The following is an 18,336-nucleotide window of genomic DNA, read 5'->3' as shown; positions in this document are numbered from 1 at the left end:
GGCTTAGGAAACTGCTGTCTCACCACATCTGGGGGAAAATCAGCAAAGACAGTGGTAAGGGGACTGGGGACTGGTGGGGGGGAAAAGCTGTTAGCAGGAAGTGAGTGAAAACTGGATCATGGAGGGAAGAACATTTGATTTACCCTAAACTAGTAAAGGTAAAGGTATCCCATGTGCAAGCACCGGGTCGTGTCTGACCCTTGGGGTGACGCCCTCTAGCGTTTTCATGGCAGACAGAATATGGGGTAGTTTGCCAGTGCCTTCCCCAGTCATTACCATTTACCCCCCAGCAAGCTGGGTACTCATTTTACCGACCTCGGAAGAATGGAAGGCTGAGTCAACCTTGAGCTGGCTGCTGGGATTGAACTCCCAGCCTCATGGGCAGAGCTTCAGGCTGCATGTTGGCTGCCTTACCACTCTGCGACACAAGAGGCTCTTACCCTAAACTAGTAAATGTAACTTTATATCAGATGAAAACAAAGTTAAGTGATTCATTACATAGTTCAGACATAATAAAATCACCTCCTAGTGGCCTTATCAGTAGCCATGCCACACAATCAGAACAGTTGTAAGATGCTGTACCAGCAGGACCTCATGCCAGACTGAACCACTCTCATCAGTTGGTAGGGTATTGAAAAAGTGAGTGATTCCTCTTTTAGAAACTTAACATTTCAGGCAGGCTACTTAGCTAGAACCCTCTTTTTGATCCTCCCTGCTGAAGCACAGGCCATTTAAAAAGGGGGGATGAGTGAACATTGCACCATGCAATTGCCCACCTGCTGACTGCCCCATCAGGTTCTGTTGACTGTGTAGTTTGGCTCATTCACAAAGGCCAGAGGCTGCTCTGATGTCAAGATTCAGTGTAGGTATTACATTAATAAATGTGGCAATGATTCCAAGGCAATTTTGGCTTGGCACCTGGGGTGGGCTTGCAAAAAAACATTTTAACAGGGGAGGAGAATTTTTGGTTTGATCATGACACGTTCTATAAGTGCTTTTTGCTCAGTGGGGCATGGTGACTTCATTCTAGCCTCTTAATTACTTCTGTAGACAGCAGAAGTAATTGCCAAAATTTGACATACAGGAAAATGTCAAAGAAGGTGATGAGGAAAATGTGATGACTACAAACATGTCCAAAGTACAGTTAAAAGGGGGTGTATGTGGAATAAATAGAATATATTTGAGGTTAGCAGGCTGCAGGACAGGTCTAGCTGGCACAGTTATCTCAACTTAGCATTTATGGCTTTACTCCTGAGAACTCTTTCTTGAGAGTTCAGTCCCACTAACTAATTCTAAGTAGGGCTCCTTAGGTGTCTACTGCATTTATTTATTTACTCTTTGGACTTCCATTCCTCCCTGTCTCAGCTGACACAAGGCAGATTACTTAACATGACATAAAATACTAAAATATAATATAAAACCTGGGGCCATTCCGCACAAGGACCAATGTTGCCAATTGCTTTCACAAAGCGGAAACGCTATTTTAAATAGTGGAATCTCAGCGTTCCGCATGCCTTCATTTGTAGTGGAATCCAGTAGCGTTTCATTCGTTCCCCACAGGTTTCCGGTCTCGCAGGAATCACTAGAAAGGAAACTATTTTTTTCTGTGCTTGTTCCTGCCCCTGGCTGTCAATCAAATGGAACAGCCAACGGGCGGTTGTTATCATGCTCCCGAAAAGCCCCTTTCCCTTTAAGCACAGGTTTAAAAAAAACACACACACACACACGTTGCAATGAATAAGCGTTGATTCCTTGAAACGGAGAGACCCATCTAGCTGGCGTGTGAGCTGGCAATTCATCATCACCACACTCCCTCAAGTGGAAAAAAAATCCCCTCCCCCACACTGGTGCGATTTTTGGGCAAAATTAAAGGAAACTGGCGAACAGGGGTGTGTGTTGTGCTTGGGGACTTAGGGGAGCTTTAAAGCACTTCTGTGGAGGGACTGTAGCCGGAGAAGCCTCACTGGGTGGATGAAGCCTTCCCGGGCGTGTGGCCTCCTCACTGGAGGGCCCGCATGGTCTCCGGGTGCTGCGGTCGGCTCCAGGGGCCGGCCCAATCCAGGATTTCCCAGCTTTGTTGGGTACATCCGGATTGGCCTGCTGCCTGTTGTTTCAGAGGGCCGGACAGCAGCCCCGAGACTCTGTCACAGATCTATATATTGACATCTTACAGCCAGTTCTCTTCAGGCCATAAATGCTGTCTCCATTTCTCTTTCTACACATCTAACCAAAACTGTAAGCCAACCTCTATCATTGCTGAGGCTCTGTTGGCTTCTTCAATAATGCTATCTTTGCACCCCCATTTATTATCTAGTAATTTGTAAGCTTGATTGAAATACTGTATTTTTTCCCACTTTTATTACTGCCATCTTATTCCAATATTGATTTTTTTTTCATTGATAGGACTACTGAAGTAATTTCAGATAGATGGATTTCAGGTGATTTCACTTTCTTTCTGTGTGGCTTTAAAAAGATAGGGATGAAATATTCAGCATAGAATCTAATTGCTGCGTTCCATGTTGCGACTTGAAAGTTTGTTTCGCTTTGTATTTCATTTCATTCATTCATGGCATCATGGTGCTTGTATTGACTTTGCTGTCTAGATTTAAAATGGTGGGGGAAATTATTTTGCAGCATATTTATGGTCTTTATTAGCCTCTTGCATGTATGAAAAATCTGCTCATTGTTATTTCAACAGAGATACTTCCAAAACGCAACCCACGTCTCATCCATGTGGCACATTATCTATCTATCTATCTATCTATCTATCTATCTATCTATCTATCTATCTATCTATCTATCTACCTATCTACCTATCTACCTATCTACCTATCTACCTACCTACCTACCTACCTACCTACCTACCATCTTATTTTCATGTTCTGTATAGTGTTTAATGCATTTGTAACTTATGCCAGTTTTAAGTTGCATCCATTCATGTGCATTTTCTCTACACCTGCATTACTGATGCCCATGTTTGGCTCAATAAAACTCTACAAAAAGGTGACTTAACATGATTGTACTATTTTTGCATTTGAAAAACACTACACACGAGAAGCTCCATTGTGAAAGCATATCTACAATCACAAAAAGATTGCTTTTAAAATGTGTTTTAATAATGTACAATAGTGCACAAGTATCACAGGGTTTTAAGGAGCTGAAAGCTATAGCAAAGAGTGCTCTAATTCTAGAATTAGTTTTAGATTTTTTTCTGATTAGATTTTTTATGATTTTGTTCTGAAACACAACACAGTACAGGAATGAGTTCTGGTATGGAAGATAGCACAGATGTGGTAGTTGGCACACACACACACACACACAAAACAGAATGGAGGCAGCAGCAGAAAAGGAAGGATAGGAGCCCCACCAACCCATGCACTGGGAGTAAATCCACCCAGAAATAAGATCCATGTATTGCAATGGGAACGAGAGCCTAAGGCAGTGGTGCAAGGACAAGAAAAGTAACCCGGAGGAGGAGGAGGAGGAGGTTCTTATATGACACTTTTCTTTTCTAGAAGGAGTCTCAAAGCTGCTTACAATCACCTTCCCTTTCTTCACCTTCCCTTACAATCACCTTCCCACCCCCACAGGGTGTCTGCTGTGGGGTAGGTGAGGCTGAGAGAGCCCTGATATTATTACTCGGTCAGAACAGCTTCTATCAGGACTGTGACTAGCCCCAAGGTCACCCAGCTGGCTGCATGTGGAGGTGCAGAGAATCAAACCCGCCTCAACAGATTAGAAGTCTGTACTCCTAACCACTAAACCAAACTGGCACTGGCTGTAAACCTGGTGGTTGCAGGTAGGGGCACTCCTGAGCATCATGGCCAAAGTGTCAGGACTGGCACCAGTGTACACCTTCCACTGTCATCAGTGAAGCATTCAGTGAAGGTAATAGATCACTGCAAAGAAGTCTGCAAGCAGCCCCCTTGATGTGTACCTTCCACCTGCCCATTTTTCCAGTAACTACCAGCTTGAGGTACCCAGTAGCAGCCCCCTGAGCCACCATAAGCCTTCTTGGAACCACTGATTCTGGGCCACAGCATCCTTCCCTTCTTGATAGCTTTCTAGCAACTCCCTCTCAATGGACACTCATATAGATGAGAGAGTGGGAGGATGTGTTGTGCTAAGTGTGAACCTCACATCCAGGGAACCTGGCAGTCACTCTGAATCCCTGCCTCACCACAGGCTGCATTGGTTGCACCATCTGGGGCCAAGGTAGGTCACATTGTGGCCCTGGCAGTCTCCCCTAGTCCCTGTGGCTCCCATTCTCCACCTGTCTGAGACTATGAAGTAGTCCACCCACTGCAGAGCACATTGCTCAAGGTCTGGAGGAGAACTAGCTTGTCCTCAGACAATCTTCAGCAGGTGAGTTCACAAAGATGCTCCATGACACCAGTGGACAAGGTCAAATCAAAGGAATCAGGTCAGTCAACAGCAGCACACAGTCAATGTTGTCTGCCTGTGTCACATGTGGGCTTATGGCCATGCTGTGTCAAGTAATCATCTGCAAGGTATGTCCTGGTTCTCATGAGCACCAGGTACACCCTTCTCTCAATTGTGATATAATTGTGATATTGTGACAGGTGATAGCAACTTCATTGCCTACAAAACATTTTATTCCTTTTGTTCCAGCCTTTGGTTGAGACCTGGGGGGGGGGGAACTTGGACTTACAGGGTTTCACAAATTCATTGTAGGAAAAATGAATTCCTTCAATGAACAATGGTATTGTTACACTCGAAGGACAACCTTCCCAAGGGACTGCTCTATGATCCATAGCATGGGTGGCCAGATTGTGGCTCTCCAGATGTCCATGGACTACAGTTACCATGAGCCCCTGTCAGCACAGTGCTGGCAGTGACTCATGGTAATTGTAGTCCATGGGCACCTGGAGTGTTACAGTTTGACCATTTCTAATATATAGAATGAAGCCACTGAGACCTGAGCCTATCCTGCCAGCAAAATCCAACTTGAATTTATATAACATATAAATGCTTGGATGCTTTAGGATGCTTTGGGCTGATCCTGCGTTGAGCAGGGAGTTGCACTAGATGGCCTGTATGGCCCCTTCCAACTCTATGATTCTATGATTCTAACACGGCCTTACTGACCATGCCTTGGTAATTCAACAGTAAGACAAAAGATATGGCAGCCACAGACCTTGAACTGTATCCAAACAGCTCAGATGGCTCAGAAGAGAAGAAAGATGTGCTGTTCTCCAGTCTTGCCATCCTACTTGACTATTTGTATTTTACTATATTGTTAGGGCATTGTTTTTTAATTTTGTTGGTCATGTGAAGTGTACTGGTTTCACAGAATTCCCTCCCCCCAATGGTGATCTGCTTTGAGGCTCAGCAAGAAAGGCAGATTATAAATGAAGCAGGTATTTGTTGTTGTTGTTGGGTGCGAAGTCGTATCCGACCTATCGCAACCCCATGGACAATGATCCTCCAGGCCTTTCCTGTCCTCTACCATTCCCCGGAGTTTGCACCTACTGCTTCAGTGACTCCATCCAGCCACCTCATCCCCTTCTTCTTTTGCCCTCCATCGCTCCCAGCATTAGGCTCTTCTCCAGGGAGTCCTTCCTTCTCATGAGTATTTGAGTTTCATCTACAGGATCTGGCCAAAGTATTTGAGTTTCATCTTCAGGATCTGGCCTTCTAAGGAGCAGTCAGGGCTGATCTCCTCTAGGACTGACCGGTTTGTTCGCCTTGCAATCCAAGTGACTCGCAAGAGTCTTCTCCAGCACCAGAGTTCAAAAGCCTCAATTCTTTGACGCTCGGCCTTCCTTATGGTCCAACTTTCACAGCCATATATTGCAACTGGGAATACCATAGCCTTGACTAAACGCACTTTTGTTGGCAGAGTGATGTCTCTGCTTTTTAGGATGCTGTCTTGATTTGCCATAGCTTTCCTCCCCAGAAGCAAGTGTGCAGGTCAATACACAGCTCACTTCAAGTGTTATAGAATTGTTGCGGAGAGCAAGGCCTGGGAGAGAAAGGCCTGTTGCGGCCATCTCCCATCTGGCAACGTGTTCTGACCAGTAGGGTGATATGCAGAAAGGGAAGGGAAACAGTACCAATGACTCATTTTACAACCAAGGTATCATTTATCCTACTAGCAAAATCTGTTCAACCCTGGTTATATGGGTTATGCAGTAATGAAAGTTCAAGTAGCCATAAAATTGCTGTTGAGTTATAAATTAAGAAAAGGTAAAAAAATAATAAAAGTAAAACATGCACACTATAGCCCAAGGGAATGGCCAAGCTTCAGAAAGGTGTGTCCTAAATTAAACAGGACTGAGTTTTAAGTGATGAGGGAGGGAGGATAGAGAATGGTGTGTGTGTGTGAGGGGATGACTCTTGCACATACACAGTCTCTATGGCTCATCTCTTCAATTGCATGGATCGGACAGCTGACTCTGTTTGCTGCGGTTCGGAGGAGGGAAGGGGCTCTCGTGCACTTAAAAAAAAAAGGTTTTATATATTTGTTAGCTGCCTCTATTTTCCAGAACTCATGGCAGCTTACAACGTAAGCAGAATAAAAACATAGAAATGCATAAAATAGAGTTTTATAAAACAGGATTAGAATAATAGTTTATGATAAATGGGAAGCACTAAACTGACCCAATACCATCCTGAATAAAAACCATCCTCAGCTCCCTTCTAGAGTGAGGAGGCCAGGTGCACACACCTGGGGAATTTATTTCATCATTTTGGTGCTGCCGCAACTCCAGACAGGCTTCTTTGGTTGATCGGACAGCCAGGAGGACCCTTCTGACCTTTTCTGCATGAGGGGAAAAGGTTAGACTGGAACCTGTCTGGAAGCGGGGCTAATCCCTGCTTCAAGATGACTTTGGTATTATCCTGGCACTGGCCCATCCCAGGCCTGAATCAGGCCCTCATTGGTCCCATGGCCAGGGAATGTTGATTTTTCCAGCATTCCCTTCCCTGCCACGGGCCTACCTGGGGGGGGGGGGCAGCATCTCTATAGATAGGCCGAGAGCCCTAACAGATGCCAGGACTTCACTTCTACATATACCTCACACTTGGAGATGAACATTCAAATCACCTCTGTTTCAGTACTCCTTAGTCCTTGTTTTTTTTTAAATCTGTCAACACAATTATCATCTATGGATAATGTAAGAAGATACTTTAAACAAAGTTCAAGAAAACGTGTGTGTGTGTGTGTGTTTTGCTCATGGATCCTTTGATAAAGGTAATTAACCCTTGGGCCTCCTTGGTGGTAGCACCCTCATTAATGAACCACACCCTAGCAGGTTCACTCATATTTTCTAGAAGAATGGTTAAGGCCTTCTTGGGCCTCTGTGGGTCAATTGAAACTGATGAACTGCTTGTCCTGTTAGCTTGTTGGGTTGGCTTTCTCTTTTGTTGGTTGGAGGCAATTGATTTAATGGGTGTTTATTGTTGTACAATTTGCTTCATAATTTTACTTTTTGCATTGATGGCCAAGAAAGCAAAACAAACAATTGAATGAATGATCAAGGAATTAAATAAATAAAACCCCAAGTCTCCATCTCAACATTGATAAGAGAACTCTGCAGAAGGACAATCAAATCGAATGGATAGGGACATGTTCCTACGTTCAAAAGAAAGGAAGCCTGCCCATTACTATTCTGGATTTACCCATCCTATTCTATTTTGAGACTGGTTCAGTCCGGCCTTCTTTTCTCTGCTATCTGCACTGACCAGCTTTGCCATTTCCCTTTATCTACTCTGGTTTTCAAGCTCACACCAGCAGCCACGTGTCGGCCTACCTAGGCAGCTGCGTGATACCAATGCCAAACTATAGCTTCCCTTTGTTTTGCAGTGGCATCCGAGTCTGCAACTGGCCACTCGGCCGGTTATCTATGGGAAAAGGCTTCTGTTCAGCTGCCCTGCTGCTTTGTCCTCTATTTGCATACAGTCTCTGGGAATGGGATTTGCTTCCTTTCATGATAAAGGGCCAGACAATCAAGGACATGGCTGAAAAGTGTGGGCTTGATCATCCTCTTTCTTTCGCTGTGGAATCAGAGGCTATGGAGAAACCACGTCGCTGCTTTGTCTGCAGGGCTGGCAGCTGCTCTACCTAACCCCAAGGTTAACAAAGGCTGTGCCAAATCTGTGCCCTGTTTAAAATTTCTCACTGAAAAGCGGGGGGGGGGGCGGAGGTGTCAAAATATTTCCCACCCAAAATGCTATTATGAGACATCAAGTTTATCATCGTTTCCCTTCTCTGCAGCAGTTCTGGCACCATTTCTTCTTCATAACACTGCCCCCCTTTTTTCCCTGTTCTTTTTGTGTTTCAGTCAAATGGGAATCCCCTGCTAATTGGAGATACCAGAGTGAGCAAAATGACATCCTGGTGCTATCGAACTAGTCAGACTACTGGACTGCATGAAGCCATCGTTAAGGGCAACCAAAGGCAATGGAGAGTGAGGGCAGTGCTTCTTCTGACATCAGTTATTTGCATGACGTGAGACAACTGGGATTCACATTCAACGGGATGATGCCGCAGTGATACATAGCCAGTCCAGTCTGCTCACAGGCTGGTGTCTAGGATGGGAAATTCAGGAAACATTGCCAATCCTTTGAGTGGGCAAAGACTTTCAATCTCTTTCAAAACAAGCTCTGAAAACTCCAGGGTGGGGGTCATGTTTCAGTATGGCAAAGCAATTCACGAAAAGTCTTCTTAGTTGTCTACATTTAAAACGGGCAGTCGAAAAGAGGCACAGAAACAAGTTATTTGAATATTTATGTGTGGATTTAGTTACATATTTATATTGCATGTTTTTTTCCCAAAGCAGAGACCCAAAGCAGCTCCATGTCCCCTTCCTCCATTTTACTCTCACAGCAGCACTCTTTGAAGTTAGATATGCTGAAAACCAATGACTAGCCTGACAATCTTGCATGACAAAGTGGCAATTAACACCTGGAGCTCCCAGAACCTAGTCCAGCACCCTGGATGACACTGGCTGTCCAGCCTATCATGGTTTAGACAAGTTGTCCGTATTTGTGCGTATTAAGTTCTGTGACGTTGTTTCCAATTTATGGTGACCCTATGAATTAATATACTACAGAGTGTCCTATCCTTAACAGCTGTTCCTTGGTCTTGCAGAGGAGGACTGTGGTTTCCTTGTTGCAGTCACCTCATCTCATCTTGGGTCTCCCTCCTTTCCTTCTGCCTTTAAGTTTTCCTCACTTTAGTGCCTTCTCGGATGATTCTTGTCATGTCGCAGTGTGACCAAACTATGATAGTTTCAGGTTAGTCACTGTAGCTTCTAAGGGAAGTTCAGGCTTGATTTGGTCTAGAATCCACACGTTTGTCTTTTTGATAGTCCATGTCATGGACCAATTCTGCATGAGGAATCTGCTCCCGGACAGCCTCTCATTGCTGACAAGTTGTAGTGTTCCTTCCACATGACACCAGAAACATTCCCAGGCTGTGCAGGGGCTGGCTTGAGTTTGGGGCAGATTTGCCTCGAGATGAGGGAAATTGTCAAAACTGGATTTGGCACCTCTTATAGTGCTTCACAGTAGGAAGCAACCAGGGGCAAGCCTGTGTGGAGGGAGAAATGTGCGAAAGTCCCTGCAGCATTTTGTCTGCTCTCGCACCTGACCTCTCCTCTCCATTTTCTGCTCCTAGAATTTTTTTAAAAAAATGATGCAGTCCACATCACTGCAGGACTGCAAAGCTACATTCCCCAAGTTAAAATAAAATCTTCTGTGCATTGTCCTCATTGGTTTTGAGATTGGACAGCCAAGACACATTCCCGTTTGTGTTTTCTCTCATTTGGTTTTTAAGAGGGAAAGTGGGGGGAATGGGTGATGAAGAAACCCGCTCCCGATCAGTCAGGCGTCTGTGCTCTTTGTTTTTGAGCCTTACTATTCACACACAATCACTCATCGGGGTCCAGTTACCATTTCCAGCCACTCACAAATCTACCCAAACATAAATAGAGACCAAAACACGAAGAGTCCCTCCCCCAAAAAGGGGGGGTGCTTTATTGTTGTGGCAATTTTCCATAGCAATGCAAAAGTGTTTTTTTTTTTAACATGCTTCTGTGTTGTGGCTTTACCACATAGCAATGTAAAAGTGCCTTTAAAAAATTAATAATTTCAGGGCTTTGGGGCAGGACAGAAGTTTGAGTCCCTGAAACAACCACTATGCTGGGATTGGTGGCTTGCAGTGATTGACAAGCTGAGGAGCAGGGGAGGGGGAGATGTTTGTGTTGTTTTCTCTTGCCACCTCATCAGGAAGCAAAAAGCCATGATGAGGCAGAGGGGAAACATGGGAGGGGTCTCCCATCAGGAAGCTTGCAAATGCATGGCTTACAAACACACATTTGGGTGCTAGTTTAATGGGGAATCAGTCATGCTGTCAGTAAAACTCTCCACCAAGACTGCATTTCAAAGGAATCTGCTTTCTACTTTTATAGGCAAGGCCAAGAGCCAGCACAGTCTACCTAGGGACTGGCTAGAACAACAACAGAAAACAAAGGATGTATATACTCCACTAACTTCTCCAAGTGCCCCTCTCATCAGATTATCCCAGAGGACACTGTGACATTGAATCTCACATTTCTAGATAGGATGAGCGCTAGAAGCAGTGGAGCTCTAACTCCTGTATATTCTCTGTAGCCCCTCAGATGCCAGCAGGTCTACAAGTAGTACAAGAATCATTCTCTGCTTTTTTTCCGTGAAGGAATCACTTGAGGAGGAAGTTATCATGGAGGGGCACATGGATACCAGCTTGTAACTGCCCATGCCCAAACCATATATCAGGGCATACTTGTTTGCTGGGTGTAAGAACAGATAGAGTTGCATGATAAAGAATTAAATAAAAAGTGCCTGTGATACAAGGAGTTACATGGAGGAGATAGTCTACCGCATTTTTGCATAATTTATTGCTCTAACCTCTCACTGGTTAAGAGATGTTAGGCAGAGTTGCATCAGAGTTACACACCCTCACAGGAGACTGCCAGTTGGTTCTCTGCATGAGTCAATGTTCCAAACTTGCCTTTTCCCAGTAAGAAACACAGGAAGATGGTCTTGAAAACTGGGGCATTTTTCTACTCCCTTGCACATTAAAAGCAAACCTGTTACGGTAATCGAGTAACATGTGGCTCCAATTTTAACTGCTAAAAAGATGCCTCAGTTTCTAAAACTTTGGGCAACCTGATTTATTATTCATTCAACCACGAATGTATTCAACTACATTATGTCATATCACTGGACATTCTCCGAGTCAAAGCACAACAGTGCAAGCATTCAGATCTCCCCAATTTCAGATGCAGTATTACATTCTAACATCTTACATGGTTTCTGGACAGCACATGGAAGCTGTCCAATTGCCAGCAAATTACTGGCATTCAAGCCTCTTTACAAAATGTTGCTTCCTTTCAACCTTGCATCGTCTAATTATTCCGGCCTGCTTTCTTCCGATTTTTACTTGAAACTGAGCACGTGTATGTGTTATGTGAGGTAGAGCTTTACAACATTAGTTAAATTGGAGTTAAATAAAAAAGCTCACCCAACTCTTATCCTTGGGCAATGGATATGCTGAACGGAAAATAAACCGCTATACATTCCCTCAGATTGAAGCTTCTGAGGTGGAAGATGGGTCAGAAAGACCAAGATCAAAGTTTCTCTGCCTTGAAAATGATCCCTTTGACAAGCCCCACGCTCTCTTATTCTGCTTGTTAATGTTTTGACTGGAAATTTCAGGAAGTGTCATCGGCAACAGAATATTTTTATGAACTCATCTCACCGTGGGATTTCCCCCTCCCTCTCTTGGTGCCGATTCTAATAGCAACGCAATGGCTGCTTAGCCAGCCTCTGTTATATGTCTCTTAAGGGAATATTTTTGTTAATTGCAAATATTTGATTGACAAACATGGGATGCAATTAGTAGGCGAGCACAGTAGGAATGAGCAGTGAACTGGATCTCTGAACCAACCACTCTCAACTCTCTCAGCTTGATCTGAAATAGGCTGGAGCATTTAAACCATATGTTTACCTCAGCCTGCCCCCCCTCCCCCTCTCCTTTCTTCTGAAAATCCCTCATTTCCCTAAACTGGCTTTCTCTTTGCTTGCCATTTGCCAAGGGAGCCCCTTTTCTCTAGAAGGATTGTGTCAAAATAAAGACAGAAAATTCCTCATGAGCCTCAAACTTATGCTTGCGATTTTGACTCTGGCAGTTAAAATTAATGAGGACAAAGACAGCACATGCTTTACTAAAAGCCTGAGGTGAAAAAGAAGGCAGGATAATTCAACTTTCAACACTGAAAGTTGAATAGATTATTTAAAAAAAGAAAAAAACCTCAGTGCCATCAGAATACGTTTAGCCTCTCCCAACCATCTTTTGAAAATGTAAAAACTATTACAGGTAGGCTCTGCCTCCTAAAGTGATACCCCACCTTTCTGCATCCTAATAGTTCACTTCAGGGTGCAAACCAGGGTGGCCAGGTACACTGATGCTGCCTGTGGGGGTGGGGGGTTAGGGAGCGGCAAATACTGCTGCAATACGACATCAGCACGTTGGGGACATCAGAGGGCAATCCTCTGGCTTTTGGGCAAAACTCTATGGTAGAATCAGCTTCTAACCATAGTGTTTTGCCCAATGAACAGACCAACACACATCCTGCCCCCCCCCCCCCCCGGCACTTCCCTGATGGGAATATTCAAGCACATTAATCATATGGAGGCTAGAGTTGTTCAGATTCATTAGTCCAACACGACTCCTTGGATTCTTTGCCCTCTCTTCTTGGATTCTTTGGACTGAAGGTAGATCTAAGTCATGCTGAAAATTGTTAAGACATTTTCAAGGAGACTAATGTTTGATTAGGAATTGGTATCAGGCAACCAACTCTTAACAAAATTTGCTTTAGACATATAGTTAAAGTTAAAGGTAAAGGTATCCCCTGTGCAAGCACCGAGTCATGTCTGACCCTTGGGGTGACGCCCTCTAGTGTTTTCATGGCAGACTCAATACGGGGTGGCCTTGCCAGTGCCTTCCCCAGTCATTACTGTTTTACCCCCCAGCATGCTGGGTACTCATTTTACCAACCTCGGAAGGATGGAAGGCTGAGTCAACCTTGAGCCGGCTGGTGGGATCGAACTCCCAACCTCATGGGCAGACAGCTTCAGACAGCATTTCTGCTGCCTTACCACTCTGCACCACAAGAGGCTCGTTAGACTTATAGTTAGCTCTTTAATCCACAGTCAGCTTGTGGATGCCAGGGATATGGTCCCTGGCCCCAGGGAAGTACATCTGGCCCCAACCATGGCCAGGACATTTTCTTTAAGGGCCCCTACCTGGTGGAATGAGCTTCAACGTCAGATCCGTGCCCTTCCAGAACAGGTACAATTCCACAGGATCCTATGACAGAGCACTTCCATTGGGCTTTTGGTTGAGACCAGTGAAATAACATCTACCCAGCCTATCAAAGATACCCCTGTAGACTGGCTATGGCAGAATAGACAGCAATTCGATACCAGGTTCTTTGATTTTCAGACATCTGATTGCCTAATATGCTGATTTGCTTTGAACTTTCATTTACATTTATTTTTAACTGAACTGGTTATACTATTCATGTTTTAACTGTTGTACACTGCCCTTGGTATAGTGGTTAGGAATGCAGACTTCTAATCTGGTGAGCCGGGTTTGATTCCATGCTCCCACATTCTTACCGAGCAGTGATATCAGGGCTTTCTCAGCCTCACCTACCTCACAGGGTGTCTGTTGTGGAGAGAGGAAAGAGAAGGCAATCATAAGCCGCTTTGAGACTCCTTCGGGTAGAGAAAAGCGGCATATAAGAACCACTCTTCTTCTTCTTCTAAGCTGGCTTGCTGGAGGGCAGTATAACATCAAATAAATTAATTAAAATTTGTTTCTTTTATACCCCACCATTCTCCCCAATGGGCACCCAAAGTGGCTTACTTCATTCTCCTTTTCTCCACGTTATCCTCACAACAGCCCTTTGAAGCTGGTTAGTCTGAGAGAGTGAGGCTGGCCCAAAGTTACCTAGCAAGCTTCTGTCTCAGAGTGGGGACTCAAACCTGGGTCTCTGAGATCCTATTCCAACACTCAAACCGCTGCACCACTCTGGCTCTCATATGGCACTGTGGCTAATAGCAGTGAGGAAAAATGCTGCAATGAAGAGCACCTGTATCCTGTTACTCCCAGGGCAATTACTGACGTTTTAGCTGGAGATACTCTATCTGGTTAACGATAGATGTGATGGAAATCACACTGGGGAAGTATTGTTGTCTGTCTGTGTCTGTCTTCAGCTTAATGCCTCACAGGAGCTGCTTATTCTACAGGGCCAGGTCATTCTATATCATTATTTTTTTTTAGTTAGTTATAATTTAATTTAATTTATAGACCACCTTTCCCCAATGGTGGACTCGAGGAGATTTCCCAAAATGGTTTACATTTAAAACTATAAACCTGTAAAAACATGATAAAGTCCAATTTGTTCTGTAGCCCAGTGGTCCCCAACCTGCGGGCCGCGGCCCGGTGCCGGGCCGCGAAGGCCATGGCGCTGAGCCGCGGCTTCCTCTCCCCGCCCCCCCCCGCAGTAAAAAACTTCCCCGGCCGCAAGCTTGCGGCCCGGGAAGCTTCTTACTGCAGCAGGGCGGGGAGAGGGAATCGGGGCTGGGCCGTGCCCATGCGGGCGCGGCCCGATGTGCGGGCGCGGCTCGCGGGCGCGGCCCGATGTGCGGGCGCGGCTCGCAGGGCACGGCCCGATGCGGGGACGCGGCTCGCGGGGCACGGCCCGATGCGGGGGCGCGGCTCGCGTGCGTGGTCCGATGTGGGGGCGCGGCCTGCGGGCGCGGCCGATGCGGGGGCGTGGCCCGTGCACCGCGGGCCGCGGGCCGCACCCCAATGCCCTGCCGGTCCCCAACGTCAGAAAGGTTGGGGACCACTGCTGTAGCCAACATAGTATAGCTGGCAAGTACAGTATATCCCCTATAGAGGGAGCCTCATATAGAGCAGAAGGGGGGAGGAGCATGGAGAGGAGTGGTGGGAAGAGAGGTCAGCCCAGCCTTAACCACCCAGAGCCGTAGGGAAGGGCGGTATAAATAAATAAATAAATAAATAAATAAATAAATAAATAAATAAATAAATAAATAAATAAATAAATAAATAAACCCACCCTAGGCCTGGTGGAACACTGCACTTTTACAGGCCCTGCAGAAATTGGACAGTTCCACCAAGGCCTGGATCTCAATTGGCAATTCATTAAACTATTTTACCTCCCTTTCTTTTTGGCTGGTTGCAGCATGCAGATGTGTTTGCCTAGTCTGAGAACTAAATTTCTGCAATTGATAGTCACATATCATCCCTGAGCCATGGCCAGATAATAAGAGACTTTTTGGCATTCTTGTAAAACAGGAAATGGTTTGCAGTTCTTTGAATTTATACCATTGAATTTAAATTACCAGTTTTAGGTATATTGCATGGCCAGTGTTGTGTGCCATTTGTGGAATCAAGGCATCTGTTTGAGAAGTGACGGCAAGAAATGATAAAAAAAATAATTTGGTTCATGGACAGATGTAGAAGGCCCATAGAAACACTAGTAGGAAGTTTGATTTAAAAAAACAACAACTTCAAACTGATTTCGCCCACCCTTTTAACTATGTTTTGGATCCAGAGCAGCATTTCTATGCATGCAAAGGCAAGACTTGTTCATCTACCCACCCCCTTGCCTCCAGCATTCCAAAATGCCTCCAACCCAAAATCCTGTTATTTGGGAAAGGAAACAGACGGCAGACGTCTCTGTGACCACAGAAATACTAGTTTGTAACCAAGCCGGTGTGTTTTTTAAAACAGGAGGTGACAGTAGATAAGGAGAGGCTGCTGTGAATAAAAAACAATATAATCATGCAAGAAAACAGCATAATAATGCTGACACTTCTGAATTCATTTGGATTTAGTGCAATCATCATAACTCTTGCAAACAGAGCATCCCAATGCTTTGCTCTGAACTTGTAAATTTTAATCTGACTCTTAGGCTGTACAGTTGAATTTGGATGGCTTTGGCTTGATTCATACACAACTGCAAGCAACAGGGTTGTTCCCCACACGTGGTGTAATTGTTAAGAGTGACAGCCTCTAATCTGAAGACCCGGGTTTGATTCCCCTGTCCTCCTTCACACCCAGCCAGCTGGATAACCTTGGGCCAGTCACAGTTTTCTTAGAGCTTTTTCACAGAGCAGTTCTGTTAGAGCTCTCTCAGCCCCACCTACCTCAAAGGGTGTCTGTTGTGGGGAGAGGAAAGGGAAAGTGGTTCCTTTGGGGCTCCTTTGGTTAGTGTAAAATGGGATACATCAAGCCAGCTATTCTTCTTCTCCTCCTCCTACTTCCTGGCTCTATCAAAGCCTTCTCAGTGCTATCAGAAAGGGAGAAGGCAGAAGAGCTAGACACAGATGAAGAAATCTCAGTTCTGTTACCAGTTCTTGGGGCAGCTTTAGTCAAAGGGCAATACAGGCAGCTGCCCTGGGCCTCATGCATGGGGACCACTGACTGCCCATAGCCCTATTCCCTCAAAGATGGGGAAATGAAGAAGAGCAGATGCCTGCCATTGCTTGCATCTTCCCTGTCTAGGTCTCCACATCTGCCTTCCAGCTTTCCAACTAAGTCTGCCAATCAACTGCAAAGATATCGAACTGGGTATTCAGAAGCTCCTTTTGAGAGGCAACCTGGTAGAAATGCATAGTGCAATCCTATGAAGTATTACTCCAGTCTTAGGCCATTGGTATCAGTGTGCTTAAAATGGAGCAGCTCCCTATAGGATTGCAACTCTCTATAGGACTGTAAATCTATCACTGTGACAGCTATCATCTTGTGCAGGGGTTCCCAACCTTTCTGAGCCTGTGGGTACTTTGGGAGTTCTGAGACAACATGAGGAACAGAGCCACAAAATAGCCCCCAGAGGAGGCGGTGTCAGCCCTAAAATGGCTGCCACCACTTACCTTCAGTAATTCATTGAAAATCCTTGTGCTGTGGTAGCAGCTGCCAATCGAATCTCCAACGGCTTATCAGATGTCTGGCTATGCAAAAGACCCTCATGGCCCGCCTCACAATCTAAAAACACTTGGCAGGCACCACAAAAGTTGTCAGCAGGCACCAAAGTGCCTCACATTGCGGACCCCCGATCTTATGCCTTTGCACCAAGGTACAATGTGAGATTACGTTAAAGCATTTTGCAGTAGACTTTTTGTACTGTGAATGCAAGCCCTTGCCAACAATATTGGTGGCAAGTAATTCTCCACCCAAGCCCCCTGGGGCCGCTGGAGCTACTCAATAAGGCAAGGTGTTTTGTTAGTTTGCTTTCCACCCTGCACCTGCACAACCTCTGACTGCACTGATGAAGGATCGTTCCCTGCACAATAAGAAAGCATTTCCTTCACAACTTTGGTCAGAGAAACCATGAATTAATGTCAAAAGTGACAAGAAATGACATACTGGTTTTTCTGCAGTTGTATGGTATATCATTGCAGAACCATGTTTGAAGCACAGAGGTTTTAGACGATCATCCTCCCAGGCTTGGCATTCTGACTATCAAACTGTAGATTCCATTCTGCTGGCCAAGACGACTCAGCAAAGAATATCACCCTTCCCCCCCTCCCCCAATGTATTGTTCACGCCAAGCGTTGTAGCACTGAGGCAAAATGTTTGAATTGAAACTTCATTTCAGGTTCCCTGTATGTTCCTGCCTCCCTCAGATACCAGCGTCTTGTCTAATGTGGCCCCCAATCATTTTCACTTGGGGAGTAGTCATGTTATTTGCGCTTTTGCATAATGAAATGTTTTCAAACCAGTGACCATTTCTGGCCCTCCATTGTTCCCACAGTTTAATAAATCAACTGTGGTGGTGGGGGAATGAATTACAGAACTTATTATGGAAATCAAGTTGTGGAAACAGACCTCACACTCCGTCTCCTTCTGTATCACAGGCCCCATGCTAAACTTGTTCAAACCTCTGCCACTCAAATGAGATTGCAATATTACCCTCCTGTCTCCCCCCTCCCTCCTCTGCTTTCCCCCTCTTTTTCTTCTTCTTGATGATTGTTTTCTGTCCATCTCCAGCCGGGTGTCAGTTCATTTAGATTTACATCGAGTAGTAAATTAAAATGATCGCTCAGCAAACACTCTCGGCTCAGTTTTCCCTTTCAGTCAGGAGTTGCCCGAGATGCTCGACGCATTCATGCAGAAAATATTGCTGTCTAGATATTTGTCCTCTGGGTGATAAAAAGGCATTGTCTTGGGACCTACTCAGGCCTCGGAGCTGATAGTTGCCGTGCATCGCAGCTGTGAAGTGTGCTTTGTTA

Source organism: Paroedura picta, chromosome 1 (assembly GCF_049243985.1).
Source record: "Paroedura picta isolate Pp20150507F chromosome 1, Ppicta_v3.0, whole genome shotgun sequence".
Lineage (NCBI taxonomy): Eukaryota > Metazoa > Chordata > Lepidosauria > Squamata > Gekkonidae > Paroedura > Paroedura picta.
This window is presented reverse-complemented; position numbering follows the sequence as displayed.